The following is a 20,413-nucleotide window of genomic DNA, read 5'->3' as shown; positions in this document are numbered from 1 at the left end:
TGCCTATATGCTCTCTCTGTCCTAAGCACTGACTCTTCCAATCTTTACTGCCAATTGCAATCTGACTTAGAATGAGTAGTTTGTAGCCCAGGAAGAAGAGAGTGAAGTCTGGAGCAGCATTGTCTTTAATAACATAGCTCAGATAGAGACAAGAAAATTGCAACAAGGGTGTAGGTCAGAGATAAGGGGGAATTCATTTAACATGATATAATAACCTTTTTCTTGTATCCAGACCAGGAATGTGAGAGGGATGTTCTATGAATTTCCCCAAGAACAGATGCAGTATTCAAGTCTGCAATGAAAAGAACTGATGCTTTTTTGATTTATAATCCAAAGGAAAGTTAATTATTCAATGTTTGCTTCCAAACCTATAAATGGAGGCTGAAAGGGGTAGTGTCTCTACCTCGGAACCAGAAGGGCTAGGCTCAAATCCCACCTGTCCAGACGTGCACAAATACATGTTCTAACAGGCTGACTTGAGGAATTCCATAAGTAGATGCTGTAGCAGATCCAGTAACAGGATCTAGCCTGGGGTGAACAGGGCACAATCACCTTTCAAGAGCTGCGCATGTGCCATCTAGAGTATTCTAAATGTCTCATGCACAAAATCATTCCAGATGCACTCACAATGCCCCTCAACAGTTATGAAATCCAACAAGATGTACATTTAATTTTAATCAATGAAATTTATACTTCAGTATAGAACAGACCCCACAGCACTGAATATTCAAAATGATGTATCAGCAATAGTTCTTCAACTGATGTCCATCCACCCATCAATTTCTTTTTATTCATTTAGATAAAAGCCTTTCATCTATTCTACACCTCACACTTCAGATGACATACACTGGATGTCCAAAGTATAAGGAAAAGTGAAAGTCAGTCATTTTGCACTCTCTCGACACCAAAGGTAGAAATTAACAATCACTTTAGCCTCTAAACTTCCTTCACCTATTGCTATTAATCTACAGTTGATCTCAGAAATCTCCAGTTTATAGCAATCAGGGTTTGAAGAGATAGGACAAAGGGAAACAGCTCCCCTAGTAACAAAAATAACACAATTATTCACCTTGATATTGTCACATTTCTGCAATTACAAAGTAACATATCCTCTGACTTGCAATAAGCAAGTATGAGAGTTCCACTTACAGTAGTAAAGTACTGAGAAGCATCTCATTGATAATAGCTCATTAACACAAGACAAAACCCCATACTAAAATACCGAAGAGTATCTCATCAATAGGCATACCCACAAGATGGCAAATACCATAGTACAATTGTCCTGTGGTTTGTTTCATTCATAATAGCTTCTCAGTTGAACAAAGGCCCATAATGCTGATATACTGAAGAGCATTTAACTGATAACACCAGCAAAACTATGGATTTAGAAAACCAAGTGACTTCAAAATATTTTCACTCTATAGCTTCCATGTTTTTCACAATAACCATGAAGCTGAATAGTTTCTAGCACAATGAAAACAGAGCATGAAAGGGAGAAAGCAATAGATCTATTTTTAGCCAACTAGGAAGACGGAGGCTAATCTGCTCTTGTATTGTAGGATTCTCCGAGCTTGCCGCAGAAACCCTGCTACACTCCACAGATGCTCTACATTAAGAAATAAGTGATTGCTGAAGAAATTTTCTTGATTTAAAAGATTTTAGGCAGGACAAAATAATTGCACTATAATACAGGGAAGGAAAGACAAGGGAAAATAAAAACTCAAGTGCAATTATCAGGATACCTTAAAGCAAAGCGTTGATTGATGTAACATGATTACAGTGAGGTACGGATTCACTGTAATTAGTAGCAGCAGGACTAAACCACGGCCATTCCTTTAATCCAATGTTGTTTATTGTTCAGAGATCCGTGTTCTAGCAGAGGAGACACTCTCAATCCCTCACGGTTCAATGGAGCAATTGAAAATGCGCGTGTACATTTAAAGCTTTCAAATGGAAAGTGTCTGCCAGAGTCTGTGTTGCCCATAGAGACTGATATTGCACCTCCTTTAAGATGCTCCTCAAAGCCTACACCTTTAACCAAGCTTAAACTGATCTATTCTAATATTTCCTGATTTAACTTGGTGCCAAATTTGTCTAGTAATTCTCCTACAAAGCATTTTGGCTTTATTGGATTAAAGGCCCTACATAATCATAAATTACATTTGTAAGAAAGTTTCTCTTTCTCCTCTTCCCTCCTGAAGGTGTCATTTGTTTACCTTTTCTCCAGGCTTAGCCTGAGTTCAGATAATTTAACTGGCTAATCATTTGGAATTGCAGAGAAGGTTAAGGGGAGAGTTAAGGTAGGTTGTTTGAAACTATGAAGGATTTTGATAAGAGGTAATAAGCAGGCATCATTTTCTCTGTCAGCAAAGTTGGCAACAGGGGAAAAAGGTATAAAATCATTTACAGAAATACTGAAAGGGAGAGATGGGTATTATTCCCCACACATGGAGTTGTCAGTGGTGCAAAATTCTAGTTGTGGAAGTGGATTAACAGCAACTTTCAAAAGTAATTTGGACAAGTACTTAAGAAGAGAAATTCGCAGGTTATATGGAACGAGCAAGAGAGTGAGACTAATTTGATAAATGTTTTAAAGAACTGACACACAGGTTCCAGAAAATGCACAGAAGGTCATTCAGACTGTGATTCTCTGATGCAAATCTAGCAATGAGGCTGTTAAACACACAGTTAAGTGAAATCAAAGAAATACCCAGGCCACCACTGGTTAGAATTAGGCTCTGCTTTTTGTGGTCATACATCAAATCACGACTTTCCTTATTTATCTAAATTAAGCCCCTGTTATTATATTTTGTCCCTTCTCCTTGTCTTGCAATATCTCAATCCCTTCTCAACGTTTTTATGAGATTACTATACAATTACTTTACCAATTATATATAGGTTATATCTGAAGAGATTTCACCACTTTGTAAATACAAAGTGTTTGTAGAATGTACCAGTACTTATGACAAAGCTCACCAATCTATATTTTTCAAGCAAGTAATCAAGGTACCTAGTCACCATATTCTTACCAGACCATAGAGCTGTTGTCCCATTAGAGAGAGAGATAACTGGTGACAGTTTAACCTGAGTGCCACCCTACATCAGGTGAGTTTGAGAAGGAGAGTCTTTCATAGCAACCTCAGCAGATGATGGGAATTGAACACATGCCCCTGGCATCACAACCAAGCAGCTAACTGAGCTAAACCAATCCCCAGGAAGTAATAATGGGCAGTGGTTAGAAGCAAGATATTACGCAGGTTTTCTGTTTGTAAGGAAAGAGCTAATTATTTTACTTTTAACTTATAAAGTGAGTTTCTGTTAGCAATGTTAGTTAGTAAAAGGGATTCCAGCCAAACAATATGATAGCTGACAATGAGAGACCAAAAACTGCCTTGGTTGTTCATCTTTGGGAGCTACTATATCTAAAATGGCAGAACATATACAGACATGCTTTGGTCATCAAGTCAGAAAGCTATGGCAATGGCTAGTGATTCCTTGAAAGATTGCAGGAATCCCTGAACAGGGACTTTTCCCTGCAAGTGCCTTCTGTCAACGACAGTTTAATCAAGATGAGGTAAAAAACTCAGAATTCTTCTTAGCAAATTGATAATCCAAAGACTTGGACAAGGTAATATATGTGCATTTTCACATAGCCTGAATGAAAAGAAGATATAATATGAGGAGTGTTAGAATAAAAACTGTAGAGTTCAATTAGGTTCGAGCCAGCTGAATCTCCCTTGCTCGAAGCTTATGTTATGTTGTATTCACCAGTAATGCATTTCAGTGTAAAAATGTCTCAAGTGCATATGAAATAATTATTATTAGTAATAGTTATCATTGTATCTATGCGGTTGTGGTTAATCATTGTTCTCATTGAATGCTTTATTCCAGTGAAAGCAAATAATGTCCTTGAACCCAATCATGTGAAATAATATAAAATGTAGGAACAGCATCTATTCCCGAATTGTCTGCAACCTGAGATAACAAGGTGTGGAGCTGGATGAACACAGCAGGCCAAGCAGCATCAGAGGAGTAGGAAGGCTGACGTTTCGGGTCTAGACACTTCTTCAGAAATGTTGTGTTCATCCTGCTCCACACCTTGTTATCTCAGATTCTCCAGCATCAGCAGTTCCTACTTGTCTGCAACCTGCTGTGAATTGATCACATTTCCAACCATCTGAACAATAACAAATTGTGATTAACATTGTAAAATGTTCAAAGGCAATTAGGTGCTTTACCACACAAAAGGTGACACAAGCCACAGCGTACAATATTTAGGCAGTTAACAAAAAAGCGCAGTGGAGGTGGCAGATTATATGTAAAAAGAAAAAAAGATAAGTGGAGAGGGTCAAGGAGAGGGTTCCAGGGCTTTGGGTCTTAGTGGCTGAAGGCACAGCTAACAATTGTGAAATGATTAAAATAAAAGCCCCCCAACGATCCAGAAGTGGATGAGTGCAGAAGGATCAAAAACTTGTGGAATAAAGATCACTTCTCAAAGCAGGAATAAATGGGCAATTGTATTCTGGCACTAAAGCACAGGACTGGAGCTCCAATGCACTTCTCTGAAGGATTTTAGCTTTGATCTGATTTTCTCATGAGCTCCCAGCTATTTTCCACAGGCGAAAGGAAAGAGCTAGTTGGGTGTCCTGCTTCAGGAAAGATGACAAGGATAATAAATCAAGATGTCTTGGCCTTCAAGGGCAATTAGGATTAGGCTTCAAATGTTGCCCTTACCAGCAATGATCATAACTCACAAAGAATAAAAAGAAATTATACCTGAGCTAACAGGCTTAAATTATAATTGCATTCAGTTGGATAGTATTCAGTTGAATCTAGAAGATTAAGCAGTGACCTAATTAATGTCTTTTAAAAAATAGACGCCGAAGAGCTGTGGATGCTGGAAATCTGAAACACAAACAGAAATTGCTGGAGAAACTCAGCAGGTTTGATAGCATCTGTATAGAGAAAGTGGAATGAACTCAGTGAAGAAGGGTCACTGGACCCGAAACTTAACTCAGCAATCTCTGCTTTTGATCTAATTAATGTGCTGATGATGATTAAAGGAGTTGATGGCATGGACAAGCGGAGAGGGACAGAGAGAGTTAAAGACAGGGCGTCCTTGCACCATAACCTTTAAATTAGTGCAACACTGTTCAAATATTTTGAATGCTTTGAAACATCTCTTGGTACAAAAGGCAGTGGAAATGTCTGCCCTCACAAAGAAGTGTTGAAGGTCAATCTATTAAAAATTTCAAAACTGAGTCTGATATTTTCTTGGTTGACAAGAACAGCAATGGAAGTAAAATCCAGGGAGGTAAGAAACATGGAAACTAGGATCAGGAGAAGGCCATTCAGCCCTTTCAGCCTGTTTTATTATTCAATATATTAATCGTCGCTCCTTTGTCTCAATGCCATTTTCCTGTTTTCTCCCTGTATTCCTTGATGCTTTTATAATCTAAACATTTATCAATCTACGTCTTGAATATATTCAGTAACTCAGCTTCCACAGCCTTCTGCGGTAGGGAATTCCATAGATTCATGACCCTCTGAAGAAATGTTTCCTCATCTCATCCGAAATGGTCATCCCAAGGTTGTCTCCTGGTTCTGTGCTCCCCAAGCAGAGGAACATCCTTCCTGCATCTAGTATGTCTAACCCATCAGAATTTTTTGCATTTCAATCAAATGACCTCTCATCCTTCTAAACTCTAGTGAATACATGTCTAGTTAAACAATCTCTTCTCATACAACAGCCTTGCTATCCTAGTGGTTCTTTGCTGCACTCCTTCTATGTCAAGTATATCCTTTCTTAATATTATCCAGCAGTTGCATTCAATACTCCAAATGATGGTGTTAAGATGCAGATCAACCACAATCCAAGTGAATGGCAGAGCAGCATGCCCCCTCCTGTTCTTATGTTCGTAAATGAGAAGGTTAAGTTACAAGGAGAGACCAGAGAAATTGAGATCTTTCACATTAGAAAAGAGAAAGTTAGAAGTGGTCTGATGAGAATATTCAGAATCTTTAAGAGCTCTAATCAGGCAAAATCAAAATAAATTGTTTCCACTAATTAACAGACTACTGCCTGCGGGAGATCAACTGAGGAATAATGGGAGAGATGGAGAGTGTTCTTTTATAGCGATATTTATGAAGGTATGGAATGGCCCACAAGAAGAAATGTTAGAAATAGCATTCAAATCACTTTCAAAATTTAAAGGAATAAATACTTAAAAATGACCTTTTTTTTGAAATTTATACAAGGAGAAATCAAGGAATGAGTTTACATGGACTGTCTCTTCAAAGCCGAATGGTACCTTGCTGTGCTGTAATTTTTTGGTGACCATTTAGCCCCTGCTATTCTTGTATACCTCCAAGCACATGGCACCACAGTTGGCACCAGCTGACAGGGCTGAGAAAAGGTCAGTTTGCCCACCAACTCATCTAAGAATAACGCATGGAGCAAGATGTCAAGAGGGATCAGGGAGAAAAAATAAAATGCAGCTTGCTAGAAAAATGTCAACAGCGATCATTTCTTTTTTTTTTGTAAAAGGGCAGATTCATCTGTGAAATCTTCATACATCCTTAAAACAGCTATCAGAGCGTTGTCACATTGTTGTGCGAGGAATCTTGATGTTAGCAATTTGACTGCAATTCTTTCAAAATTTTAACAGTGACTACACTTCAAAAGATATTGCACTACCAATGATGGACTTAAGAAATCTGGAGCTAGTAGAAGTTACCGTATAAATGCAATTCTCTTTTTGTTGCCCCCACCCCCCATTATTTCTCAATGTGTACAAATATTGGGAATATTTCATAAATCCAGATGTAGTTCTTGACAGCTGTCAACTTTGGAGACCTGATATCATTCAAGAGGAGAATTAGGCCTTTACTGTGCCTGGGCTAATATGATTCTACAATTAACCAGTAGGGAGTGCGCAACTGATTTAACCGAGGGATGTCTATCAGTTCTTCTCTTTTACTTGAAACTTCCTGTGGGTCTCAAGCCTCTTCCTGTGGGCTATCATGAGCATGAATCAATACCATAATTTGTGGCTGTTACCCATCCTCCTTTCATAACAACATTAGTATCTGTAGCATTAAATCCAACAAGAATGTGTGCCCATCAACATTTAACACTGGATCAAAAAAATTAATATATCACGACAGCTGACCAATGTCTTAGTAAGGCATGGGATTTTAAGGATCATTTTAAAAAAGGAAAGAGAAATTAAGGTGTAGTGGGGGAGATAGTAGGAACTGCAGATGCCGGAGAACCTGAGATAACAAGGTGTATAGCTGGATGAACACAGCAGGCCAGCAGCATCAGATGAACAGGAAAGTTGATGTTTCAGGCCTAGACCTTTCTTTTTCTGAAGAAAGTTCTCGGCCCGAAATGTCAATTTTCCTGCTCTTCTGATGCTGCTTGGCCTGCTGTGTTTATCCAGCTCTATAACTTGTTGTCTTAGAAATTAAGGTGCACAGGTTCGTAGAGTAAATTACAGAGTTTTTGACTATTTCAGTGGAAGTGCAGCAGCCAATGATGGTAGAAATAAAGTGAGGGATACACAGAAGGCTATAACTGTATGGGTGCTGACATTTTGGAAGGTCATAGGGCTGAAGATGAATACAGCGATAGGGAGGTGCTGAGAACAGACAAGAATTTGATGGGAATGTTAAAATCAATGCTTTGCTTTGCTGGGGTCAGTGTAGAGCAGTGAGCACAGCTGCTTGGCTACATATTAGGTCATAGACAGCCAGTGTGTGCAGGAACTCATTGGACTAATCAGATTTAAAGCTATGAAAGCCATGGATGAGATTTCAACAGGAGATGAGCTGATATACATATTCTTTCTAAACTGTCTTCTAAATTTATATTACTTGGTTCCTACTTATGTTCTGTTGTTAAAGAACATTTGCAGCTTCACGTGAATATGTTTCGATGGCTAATCACTATTTTAATGAACTGAAATAAATAAATTAACATATGATCCATCAAGCCAAGATTCATTCTGGGATCTGACCATCAGCTGGGATTATAACACTTTAGAGAGGCATTCTAGCGAAAAATAATATAAATAAAACTGTTTCCTATGTTGTAATGATTTTTTCATAGATGGTGTGTTTATTTTAACAGAAATGAAAATCTATAGCAATCTCTTTTACAGAAGATCTTAATCCCTGGCCCTTCTACATTTGGATCACAATCTCAAGTGAATAGAGAACGTGTATGGACTACGGAGATATTCATTCCAACCCACAGAGACTGTAATGGTGGTAGGGCTTTCCCAAAATGTAAATCTCATGCAAAAGCTCTCTATTAAGTCTAGAACGAGTGCGGACCTCTCATGGATACAGCCAAAACAGATTTGTCTGAATGGCACTTTTAACTAAGGTATCGTCAATGGAAAATAACTTGATATCAAATCTCATTTTCAAGGTGACAGCGTTGACAGCACTATCGGGTGCTGTTCATGGGATCTTTACGGATAGACGGCTATTTGGACATCTTAATTATCTGTCCAGTACAATGCTAATGTGCCCCACCATAACGGTCAAATATTCCTTCAATCATTCTGGATTTTTGTCTCCACCGCATGAGCTGGGGGTTTCATTCAACATGTTCATCACTTATTGTATGAGGAGGATTTCCTGATATCAATCCTGATGCTTTCTGATTTGAGTCTTTGTTCCCTCATTCTACTTCTGCAATTAATGCAATGTAAAATTCTGCTTTTACTTTCTCCATCCTTTAACTAACTTATTTACCTGTACTACATCACCTGATCAATTCCTCCTTTCTCAGAGAAGCAACCAAGATAAATCTTCATTTTTACAGGAATCAGACCACTCACAGTAGATATGCCTTTTCTCTCCACTGCATCAATCAACTGATTGCTTTGCTTCCTGGTCATCAGAACTGGACACATTTAAACTACCTCAAACTTAAACATCAAGGCAAATAGTCTAAAACCATCATGATAAAGTGGTCTGTTAGTTTAACCATCAAGAGACAAAGCTATTACACCTGATGTACAGAATAAGGGATCTCCTGAGGAGAGCACGCAATATCTGGTAACAGACAGAATTAATGATACCCCAAGTAACACATGCAATTGTCATATCGTTTATCCGAAGAGGGAGACATTGAGCAGTTTACAGGGGGATTTCAATTGTCCAGCATAATAGAAGGGCTGCACTGGTAGATGTGGAAATTGACAATAACTGAAATCGCCGAGACAAATGTACACTACTTATGTAATAGGTTCCTTGTCTGATTCTTAATCGGGAGCACTCAGTCGCTTCTTCACCTTGACAAAATCAGCAGCTACTGCAATAGCTGATCAATCAGCTAACTGCACAATTCCACCCATTCAACACTCTATCCTCTGGAACTAAGCCAGACAAACCAACCAATGACATTATCAGTTAAAGTGCTGAAGACGTTGTGCACTTGTCTCCAGAGATACACTGTGAAATGCTAATCTCAGCCAAGCTGTTGACGATAAAATCAATACACAGCTTGTGAGGAACAAGATTAAACAGGCAGACAGTAAGCATCTTATAGCAAGGGGCACCAATCCATTTACATACAGTGATAGTACAAGTGCAGAGAGGCCTACTCCGAACAATTCATGTTGCATATTATAGGAAAATGGTGGGGTAATTGTAACATTCCTGGACTAATAATCCAGAAATCCAGTTCAGGATACCATGGCAGCTAATGGAATTTAAAGAAATTAATAATAAAGCTGAACATAAAGATAATTTCAGTATTGGTAATCATGGCAACTATCATGCTTGTTATGAAAACTCATCTTGTTTGTGAATGTGAACAAATTCTGCTAACTTTATCTGATTGGCCCTACATGACAGTCCAGGCTTAAGATGATGTATTTGACTCTTAATTACCACTGAAATGGCTTGGGAAATCACTCATTTCATGTGCTATCAGGAATTGGCTAAAAGTGCAGGCCTCATTAGCAATGTCCACATCCCACGAAACAGTAGGAAATAAAAGTGTAGTGGTTTTTGACAAAGGTGTGTCACTGAGCACCTTTCCTAAAAATACCTCATGGATATACCTTCTCTAGTTTGTGCAATATACTATCGTGTACATCTCAAAGGTTAGTCACAACAGTTTACATAATATCTTTTACATCAGAAAGTATTCCATTCAGTTTTTTTTAAATAATGTGTTGTGAAGGCAAAGCTAGTATTGTCTCAGTGACAATGACTAATGCAACCTGTCAAGTGGCTCCTGCCTCCCAACCAAGCAGGTGTTTCCTAGCTGGCGAGTTCTACAGCGAAACACAGCTGTTCACACAACAATGCATCAGCTCCAGTTCTCATGAGTTCACTGCACCAACTTAAGCAATCGACCACCAAGCAATGATTCCAATTCCTCTTTCTGTTTTTACCCCCAATCCACTGCAAACTTTTCCCTTGAAACCTCAAAGAGACTGAGTGAGACATCTCCCAACCTTAATATTAACACTGTAAGAAGTATAATGTAGGGGCCCATCTACCTGTTAACCTCACAATCCTCCTTGATTCCTCAAAGTATCTAAGCAAAGTCTTATCATACCACCTTCTACTCATTTCCACCTGAACAGTTTTATCTGATTAAATATTTTTGATCTTCTAAAATAAACCCCAAGCATCATGATACTTACCTTGTGACTACTTGTGTCTCTTTCTTTCTTCCTTTTTTATTCTTCTCACCTGCCGTTACTGCATATCGTGTACATCTAAACTGCCACCAAATGTTAAAGAGGCTCATTGCCTAAATGTTTGTGCCCAACCCACTGGATGTGACGAATGATACATCCAACTCACAAAGACTTGTTACAATGAAAGTTTTAATCACACTACCCATTGCTCGATGATGAATTAACTTCTGTTCTATTAAACAGGGAGACACTAATTTGAGAACAAGCCGCCACCTTTGATTTCCATTGCACAGAGTTAACTTCAGTCCACTGCACTGGGACATTGGAATGAATGAATTAATTAGTTGACATTAATCTCAATAGCTTATGTGTTGGGTGATATTAACTTCAATGCCCAATGCACTGGGAGGTATTACTTCAATATCACATAGATTGGGAGCTATTGATTCAGTGCCAAATGTGCTTAAAAGTATTAACTTCAGTGCCAGATGCAGTGAGAAATATAACTTTAATATCATTGCAACGACCAATACACGCAAATTACTTTAATATCGAAAAGGAACACAAGTTACATCAAAACAGAGTACTGATTGCTCACCAAGCAGGATTTAGATGGTATGGAGTGGTGACCAAATATATGTTTGAATACACAAGCTATGAGAAAGGCCTTTGAAGGCAGATGGCATTACCACAAGAATATTGAGATAGAATTCCAGAGATCAAGGCAGGGGCACATGAAGTCTCTGGTACTACTGTGATGTTGAGGAGTTGGGGGTGCAAAGTACTTCAGACTGATGAAAATGATGCAAGCTGGGATGCAGGTTAAGGTCTGGCAGGACTAGGAACTCGCAGACAAGAATTTCAAACTCAATGTCATGATGGAATGGGCTCTCACAGAGAGCAGCAGTATAAGCTTGTGAATTAGCGGCACTTCGTACACAAGGATGTGGGTTACAGGTGTCTGGGTGATTTTGGATCGCCTGTGGAATATGGAACTCAGAAATACAGATTGCATGTTAACCGAGGTGCGTGTGTCAGAATTGGGTGTGATGGAGTGAGCAGAGGTACGTGGATATTTTGAAGGTTGAAATCCTTGAATCTAGGGTAAGATTGGATGTGGGGTGTTTAGACTGAGAGGCATTAACCAGCACCACAAAGCATGAAGCTGGACGAACACAGCAGGCCAAGCAGCATCTCAGGAGCACAAAAGCTGACGTTTCGGGTCTAGACCTCTGAAGAAGGGTCTAGGCCCAAAACTTCGGCTTTTGTGCTCCTGAGATGCTGCTTGGCCTGCTATGTTCGTCCAGCTTCAAGCTTTGTTGTCTTGGATTCTCCCGCATCTGCAGTTCCCATTATCTCGGCGTTAACCAGCAGCTCTGTTACAATGAAGTGATCAACAAATTTGACTATAAATTTCTGAGTACACATGCATCTACTATACACCGGCAGCTTACACCCGGCTGAAAGGATTCAGCTTCCTTCCAGCATTGCAAATAGAGATAGTTTCAAGAGATAATTGCTCCCTTCCAAAATTATATCTAATACAAAGTTGATTCAGTAAAATGCATTCTGTAAATGATGAGATCTGTGTTGTAATTGGTAATAAACAATCAGGTTGTAAGAGAGATTTATACAATGTCTCGAAATATCAGACCTTGCTGGTTAATGTCCATCACAGAAAACACTTACAATTTACAAGGTAGCAATATTTATTGAAGAGAAGATCTAATACATTGTTTCCATTTGCATTATTTGGTGAAAGTCACAACAAATTTAAGTATTAAAATTGGGGTAGAATGGACACTGAGAGGACCAGGCTCAGTGTCTTTCCTTAAGTGTAGATGGTTTGAGTGATAGAAGGCTCACAACCAAGGGATTAGGTGGCACGGTTATGGACGTAGCAATTGGAGAGTGTGGGACATGGAAGTGGGAAGGGACTCGGAGTGGGAGCGTTGGGGCAGTAGAGGGTAGTGGGGCTGCAGAGTTGGGGAGAGTGGAGTGGTGGGGGCAAGAGGAAGGGGGAGGATGAGTTGTGGGAGTGGGAGCGAGAGTGGTGTTGGGAGTGGGGGAGTTGGGGGAGAGTGGGTGGGCAGTGGGAGTGCAGAGTCGGGAGACTGGAATGGAAGGGGAAAGTGGAGTGGTAGGCAAGTGGAGTGGTGGGTGAGAGTGAGGTTGGAAGTGTGGGAGAGGGGAGGGGAGTAGGGGTGAGAGTGGGTGGGGAGTGGTGGAGGCTGATTCAGGGCACTGAAATGGTGGAGGTGGATGGAGTGGAGGAGTGAGTAGAGTGGTAGGAGTTGGGGGAGTGGGGAGAGGGGGAGTTGGGAGAGTGAGAACGGAGCAGGAGAAATGAGAGTGGGGGGGAGTTGGAGGAGGGTGGGAATGATGGGGAGTGGGAGGGGTGAGTGAAAGGCAGTGGGGCAGAAGAAGTGGGAGGGGAAATGGAGTGAGTGGGGAGGAGGGGATTGGGAGTGGGGTTATTTAATGAGAATTGGGGTTTGGGATAGTTAAGGGGTTTGGAAAGAGTGAGGGATTTGAGAAGAATGGGAGTGGGGGGTTTAAAGGAGGGAGGGGGTAGTGGGGAGGGGTGACTGGGGGGAAGGGGCAGTGGTTGATGTTAGGGATTGGGCGTGGGATGTCAGAACGCCCACGATGTTGTGATCATGAAGTCAGAGCGCGGACCTGACCGAAGCAAACCGGGCCGAGCCAGGGGGCGCGCCTCCAAGGTTAACGCGCGTCCACAATCTCGGGGACGCGCCGGTGGGAGGAGGATCGAGAGAACGGTTCCAGTTCATTTCTGCGGAGTTCCAGGGGTAAGATAGCACACAAAATGAAATCATAAATCGTGGGAAACTATGTGCACCAAACAGGAAGACTCATTGCATTTGGAAAACCATCAACATTTAAATCCAATGAACATTGTATCAACTTCACATGATCTTCTCTTCAATAAATATTGTTACCTTGTAAATTGTAAGTGTTTTCTGTGATGGACATTAACCAGCAAGGTCTGATATTTCGAGACATTGTATAAATCTCTCTTACAACCCGATTGTTTATTACCAATTACAACACAGATCCCATCGTTTACAGAATGCATTTTACTGAATCAACTTTGTATTAGATATATTTTTGGAAGGGAGCAATTATCTCTCAAAACTATCTCAAATCCGTCCGATGTCGGGTTGACGACAAACCTTAAAAAACAAAACCGAGGTCATTTTTCCAACATTTATAAACATTTCATTTCCCGAACTTGGAATTTTTTCCCCTTCCCTCTGTACAAACAGTTCTGCGGAACGTTTTGTCAAAAACAAAACGAGGGAGAGAAGGAGAGAAATGTTAGACATTTTAAATGAAAACACGAGCATCTCAGATACCTCTAGAGAGAGAGCCCAGCTCACGCAGACCTCCAGCCTGACACGCTCACCAAAACCCCTGCACGAATTCGCCCCCATCTTCTGAAGGTAAGATATCGCAGATCCAATATACTCCCCCCACCACCCCCAGTGGAGAACGGCGCCGAAGGGATGGAGACAGACGGTGGGGCAGTCACCCAGATACACGGTCACGGAGTAAAGTGTTAGCCCGCTGGAACCAACCTGTACAGGCACAGTGTTACTGGGCACCGGCAGAGAGGTTAGCAGCTACAGTCAGCCATCCCATTCACAGACGTGTACAGTATCCGAACAAACGTCCCAGAGGAGCCCGGAAATGTGCGATTTCCCCTTGTCCTCATAACTTCTGCTCTGCTGCCCTCAAAACTGTGGCGCTGTGACAATGACTGCACGTTTGCAGCTACAGATCCGCAAGGCTTATTGGTGAATATACTGTCACGACAAGGGAAGAGTGTGGAGATCAAGCTCACTCTGGGGCTAGTTTCTCCCTCCACTCCACCACCCCGCATCCCCACCCCCACCAAACATTCCTTAAATCTTATTTAACGCATGCTCATGAAACCTATTTAGCCCTCACAATTCCCAGGGCTGTTTTTTTTTAATATCTTCCCCTGTCAACTTACTGTACAATATTTCCGGAATCCTGATAATATTCCTCAGGAGGTGTTCCAAGGCATGACGAGGTATTTGGTGAACGAAGCTCCGAGTTAAACACCCATTCCCCCCACCTTTTCACAGCAGCATCCTGCCTGCCGAGTGCATCCAATCAGGGCAATTCACAGGCTGGTAGAGCTTGCTATGATTCAGAAATGTTTTAATATGGAGTATTAGATGGGCTAAATGTTAACTTCCTTTGGCTTAAGTGCGAGTTGCCCTCAGTGATTTTCTTTCATAGAATCCCTACAGTGTGGAAATAGGCCCTTGGACCCAACAACTTCACACCAAACCTCAAAGCATCTCACCCAGACCCATCCCGCTATAACCCACCTAATCTACCTGAACACTACGGACAATTTAGCATAGTCAATCTACCTAGCCTGCACATCTTTGGACTGTGGGAGGAAACTGGAGCACCCGGAGGAAACCCATGCAGACACAGGGAGAATGTGAAAACTCCACACAGACAGTCGCCCGAGGCTGGAATCAAACCTAGGTCCCTGGCACTGTGAGGCAGGAGTGCTAACCACTGAGCCACTGTGCTGTCCTGATTCTGGTAGCTAGACCCTAATCCTAACCTTAACCCTACTACAGCATCTCTCAGCATTTCTTACCAAATTTGCCTCATTAACTATCTACCTTACTCCAGTGGTGTTACTCACATCCAATTCTATTCCTGCCTCACTGCACTCTATTTCTGAAGCAACACTCCATTGATCAGATATCCTCAGACAGGCTACTGTGCCCATGCCATTGTGCTCATGGACAAATATGGTCAGTTTGGATCTGACCTGCTAGGTTACTGACATTTGTTCGGAGCATGGCAGATGAGTGGTCATTGATGCTCCCAGTTTTCAGACAGGGTTCCAGAGGTCCTGCTGGGCAAGGGGTGACAGACATCCTCTTCTACAAGATCAGATGTGAGGACATGACACCAGAACGTGCTAGGATGGTCTGCAGATGCCTCCCAGATCAGTGTGGTGTCAGCCCTCTGGAGGAATACACAGTGATGGCAGAAACAGGTCAATGACCATCTCTACATTTTCTTCAAATTCACCTCGCCAGTTGGCCATTGCACAGGAGATGCTGAGAAATGTTGCCGACATTGAGATGGGCCTTAAGGAACTTTTTGGCCAATCCTTCCAGAAATTTTGCCATAGCCCAGATCACACAGGACCATTTATGATTCCACCCAATGTTTCTACCATATTGGGAGTAAGACTGGACCAAAACAAGAAGCGGCAAACATAAGATAGCAGATAGCAAACCTCGTTGGAAATTTGGGAGAAAAGACTTTTACCAGAGGGTAGTTAGAATGTGGAACTTGCTACCACTAGGAACTTTTGAAGCAAAACAAAAGGATGTAATTAAGAAGAAGATGGAGTAACACGTTCCAGAGAAAGAAATGGAAAGTTATATTGATAGGGTTCAATCAAGTTGTGTTGGAAGATACTGGAATGAGGACTAATATGAAATAATTAGGCTGAATGGCCTGCTTCTGCATTGTGTACTTCCCATACTCCAATGCAAAATTCCGTGATAGAAGGTGATAGAAGCCAATCAGTTTGTTGTAGATCAACCTTTAGAAAAGCCAACACTCCTCATTACACACTTCAGGCTCTGAATGAATTGACATGATGTGCCGCAATGGCAGTATAGCTGCCTTGAAGACAGTAAGTCTTTGATTCAGTGATGAGCACAAAATTCAGGCTGCTGCTCCAGTGTGATTGAGAGAGTGCTGCACTGTCAAAAGTGTCATTTGCAAACAAGATGTTAAAGCGCAAGGTTTCACCTTTTCCTTTAGATATATGTAAAAGGGCAGGAAATCAGCCCAGTGCTCACCATTGTTCTGATCAAGAATTAGCTTTCAGCTTTGCTCAAACAAAAAATCAGATTATGATCACATTACCATTCTTGGGATCTTTCTATGCATTGATTGCCATGTATTCTAGATTACAACAGTAACGGCACTTTGAAATTAATTCATTGCCTCTAAAGCACTTCAATATGTCCACATAGTTTGTCTTTAGTGGAAAGTGATCCAAAAACAGTAGAAATATTTTCTTACTGATATCTAGTTTCTTTCGTTCATAAATATTGACCTTTTATTGAGGTGTAGCTTAACAATTTCTATTTTAGTTCAAGGTTCTGGTCTCATTCCATTGCTGACTCATTTCAGATGAGTTACTGCATCTTGTTGGCTAAGAACTACTTGCTAAATGGACCATGTATCATATTCTGGCCTGTAATAGATGTTGGACTTTCAAAGGCATTAAGTGACCTCACAGCAGTAGGTGAAAAGGGGTGGATTATCTGTAATTTACAGACGTGAGAATTTATTGTTCTGAGCTATTATACAGGGTCAGCTAAAATAGACAATGAAACTGCTCACAACCCTGATAGCCTAGATTATAGCAATTAGTAACAATCATACCTTCTCAGGGTGAGAGTCCAGCCCCAGGCACATGGTCAGAAAGGGCAGCAGGTATCAGAAATTGCGCACACTCATATACACTGAAGGGCATATATATATAACATATGTAACCAACATGAGAAATTGTTAAACAACAGAAAGAAAGCAAAAATTAGAAAGTACTCTTTGGGTGGAGAAAATAAGTCATTGCTGGGCATTGAATATGTTGTAATATCACACACCCATTGCCAATGCCAAATGCTCCTAGGCCAGGTGTGGCATATTCAACAGCAGAAACACTGAAGTCAAACAGCGAGTGAGTCACCACCTGCAAAGGGAAAATAGGTTTCAATGTTTTGGGTGTGAAATCATCTTCTGAAAGTCATTTTTGGTTTAATTTCAGGGCTCCTGCATTTATTTTGCAAACTGATATTTTTACTGAAATAACATGGTCTCTTACTTTAGCTGTACCATTTCTTCTTTCTAGAATCAGATCACTAAGCAACAGTAAAGTTAACAGAACCTAACTGATACTCAAGAGCTAGCAAAGATTCTTCACCCATACATTCATACCCTATGCCTCAGACATGACTTCCTCCTGCACCATATGAATAAGTTGCTCAAAGGGATTGACAGCCAAAAGCTGAGTTGAGGATTTCAAAACTCTTGTCCCATAGAAATCTCACAATCAGCAAACAGCAGAGACAATATCAAATCATTCCAATGGAATTGAGACCAGATTCCTGGAGTTTAAAAACTAGCATCTAAACGACTGTGACACCCAGTCATTCTATTTGTCAAACAGAGGTTTTACAACCTACATTTAAATAGATATGATGGTGCTCAAAGGACACATCTCTTTTGAGAAAAACATTGACAATGAATAGCCCTTTTTCTTCCTCCATGAAAATGCAGAGCATGGTCGCTAAAGAATAACTGAGGAAAACTGACGATTTCAAACTTTTCCGTGTGGGATACAGCTGCAAATATTAATACACTCCACTAGATCCCTTGCAAAAGTCCAGAGCATCTCTGAAAACAATAGAATAGTTCAAAAGACTTCCTAAAAGCTGACATAATTGTGGTAAAACATGAAGTATGAATATTAAAAATCTATCATCTGAATTTAATACTTGAGACTTTCATAGAGTAAAAAAATGTTTAAAAACTGCAAATACTAACATAAAATGGCTGTAGTGATCATCTGATCACAAACTGAGACACTTTAAGGAAAGCAGTATGGAATAAATTGAATGGTCTGGTCTGAAATTATCATTTTATCTAAGATATTTAAACTAGTCATTGATTCAGAAACTGTCATCTCCTGTTTAAGTTCACACGTGCCTGATAAGTGGAACAAATCAGATAGAGATCAATGGTTGTGTGCAGGTTATCCAGCTTGCATGAAAATGATGAAGCTAGACATGGGAATAAACAAAAGAGTTGTACTTCAGTAGCTGGTTGTTTTCTGAGTATGACAGGAAAAGAAATATGGATTGGGAAGTTGTCTCTCCCTGCTTCATCCTCATTATCACCAGTGAAACAGTGAACTGCACAAATAACTATTTGCCAAAAACTCAAAGATCTCTACAGATTTTGTTACTGCTGAGCATTCAAGTCAACAATTAAGCAACTGGAATCTCAAAATGAAACCTGACACCACAAAACACTTTTACGCTGCATTAGCCTTTATTCTTTTCATTTGTTTCTCGTGCTCATCACCTGTATCCCACAATCTCAAAAATTATAAAAATTATACTTGTATTTACATGCTTGATGTCATGTTTGATTATTTTTCTAAGCATTGATAAGTAATAAAATTTATCTTTCCTTCACTCAAGAAACAATATAATTGACAATTAATTGAATAGTACATCATTTTAATTGAAGTGTAATAGCTCTATTCTATAAAGTAATAAAAATTGAAACTGACTTAGACAGGGTTCAAAGTGGAACCCTGACTTACTCCTCCTCACCTGGCCTAACAAATTTGGGAATTTAGCCAATACATTTCCACAGGCAATCAACAGAATTGGAGAGGACAAACTTTCTTCAAAAACTGCTTAAAAAACTGCATTTCTGATTTCAAAAGAGCTAAGACATCTGCATTTGATGATAATGCTTTCATAAAGCTGGACAAAGTAACTTCTGAAAAATTAAGGTGTTGTCTTTGGAAGAATTAAAAAAGGTAGCCTAACATTTTGAGCTGGAACTATACCCGAAAGCCAGATGAACAGAAAGTGGAAAACAGGTAGCGAAATGCCTGGAGATGAAAACTCAGGATTCAGCAAAGGTAATGCTATTGAATGTCAAGGGGTAGGTGGTTAGGTTCTCAGTTGTTTGATAAGGTCATTGTCTGGCACTGTGTGGTGCAAATGTTATTATACCTGTCAGCCCAAACCTGGATATTGTCCAAGTCTTGTTATATTTGGGTATGGACTGCTTCAGCATCAAAGGAATCATGAACCATGTGCTCAACATTGTTCAACTGTCAGCGAACATTCCCATTGCTGAATGTGTAATTAAGGGAAGGCGACTAATGAAGCAACTAAACATGGTTGGACTAGGATACTGTCCTGGCGAACAACTGCAGAGATGTCCCGGAGCTGAGATGACTGACCTCCAACTACCACAACCACTTTCTTATGCACCAGATATGACTAAAACAAGAGGAGAGTTTCTCCCCTAATTCCCATTGAGTCTCGTTTTGCCTTGATGCCTTCCTCAAGGCTCCTTAATGGCATATTCGACTAAATGCAGCCTGATATCATCGGCAGTCACTCTCATCTCACCTCCTAACTCCGAGTCTTGATGAATAAGAAGTGGATGCATTCTTTTACTCCTTTGAAAGTTTAGCATTACATTTAAAGTGCCCAGTCCAACCGTGGGTATGATGTTAGAGAGCAGGCTAACAGGAAAAGCTCACAAAGTATATCCCCACTGCCTGAGGAGAGTACCACTTACTATGAGGCAGATGAAGGGCTATTTTAAGTGTATACTAGTTAGTGCCAGAAGTATACAGGTAATTATCTTCTGCTTTCAAATATGACCAGATGTACCTGGAATTTGAATGGATTAAGCAGTTTACTTTTGATTGGCACTTAAAATTAAGGTCACCTACGAAAATCTTTTCAGGTAATTCTCCTAAAGGAGTTCAAAAACTCAATGCTCTCTCTAAATGAGTGGGTGCCAAAATATCCCTCTCAAACAGAAATGGACAGACCAGAGAGACTGGAAAGACTAGTGGTAGCCAAGACCAAGCTACAGAAAAGCCAGGA

The 20,413-nt window shown here is 40.4% G+C and overlaps 1 protein-coding gene across 7 annotated transcripts in view; it reads right to left on the bottom strand.

The window, feature by feature from the left end:
* LOC125466501 (probable G-protein coupled receptor 153) overlaps positions 1 to 14,787 on the bottom strand; it is a 95,928-nt gene extending 81,141 nt beyond the window's left edge. For 2 of the 7 annotated variants that reach the window (XM_048561035.1, XM_059638065.1), the window contains exon 1: positions 14,048 to 14,547. The gene's annotated coding sequence lies outside the window, so the exon portion shown is untranslated. Of the gene's footprint in view, positions 1 to 1,742; positions 1,871 to 14,047; positions 14,548 to 14,688 lie in introns of those variants that run through there. The other 5 variants (XM_048561036.1, XM_048561040.1, XM_048561041.1 and 2 more) reach the window with 4 other exon arrangements.
* Between the last annotated feature and the right edge of the window lie 5,626 nt (positions 14,788 to 20,413).

This window comes from Stegostoma tigrinum, chromosome 28 (genome assembly GCF_030684315.1).
Source record: "Stegostoma tigrinum isolate sSteTig4 chromosome 28, sSteTig4.hap1, whole genome shotgun sequence".
NCBI lineage: Eukaryota > Metazoa > Chordata > Chondrichthyes > Orectolobiformes > Stegostomatidae > Stegostoma > Stegostoma tigrinum.
Note: the sequence above shows the minus strand (reverse complement) of the source record. Positions and strands in the feature narration are given on the sequence as shown.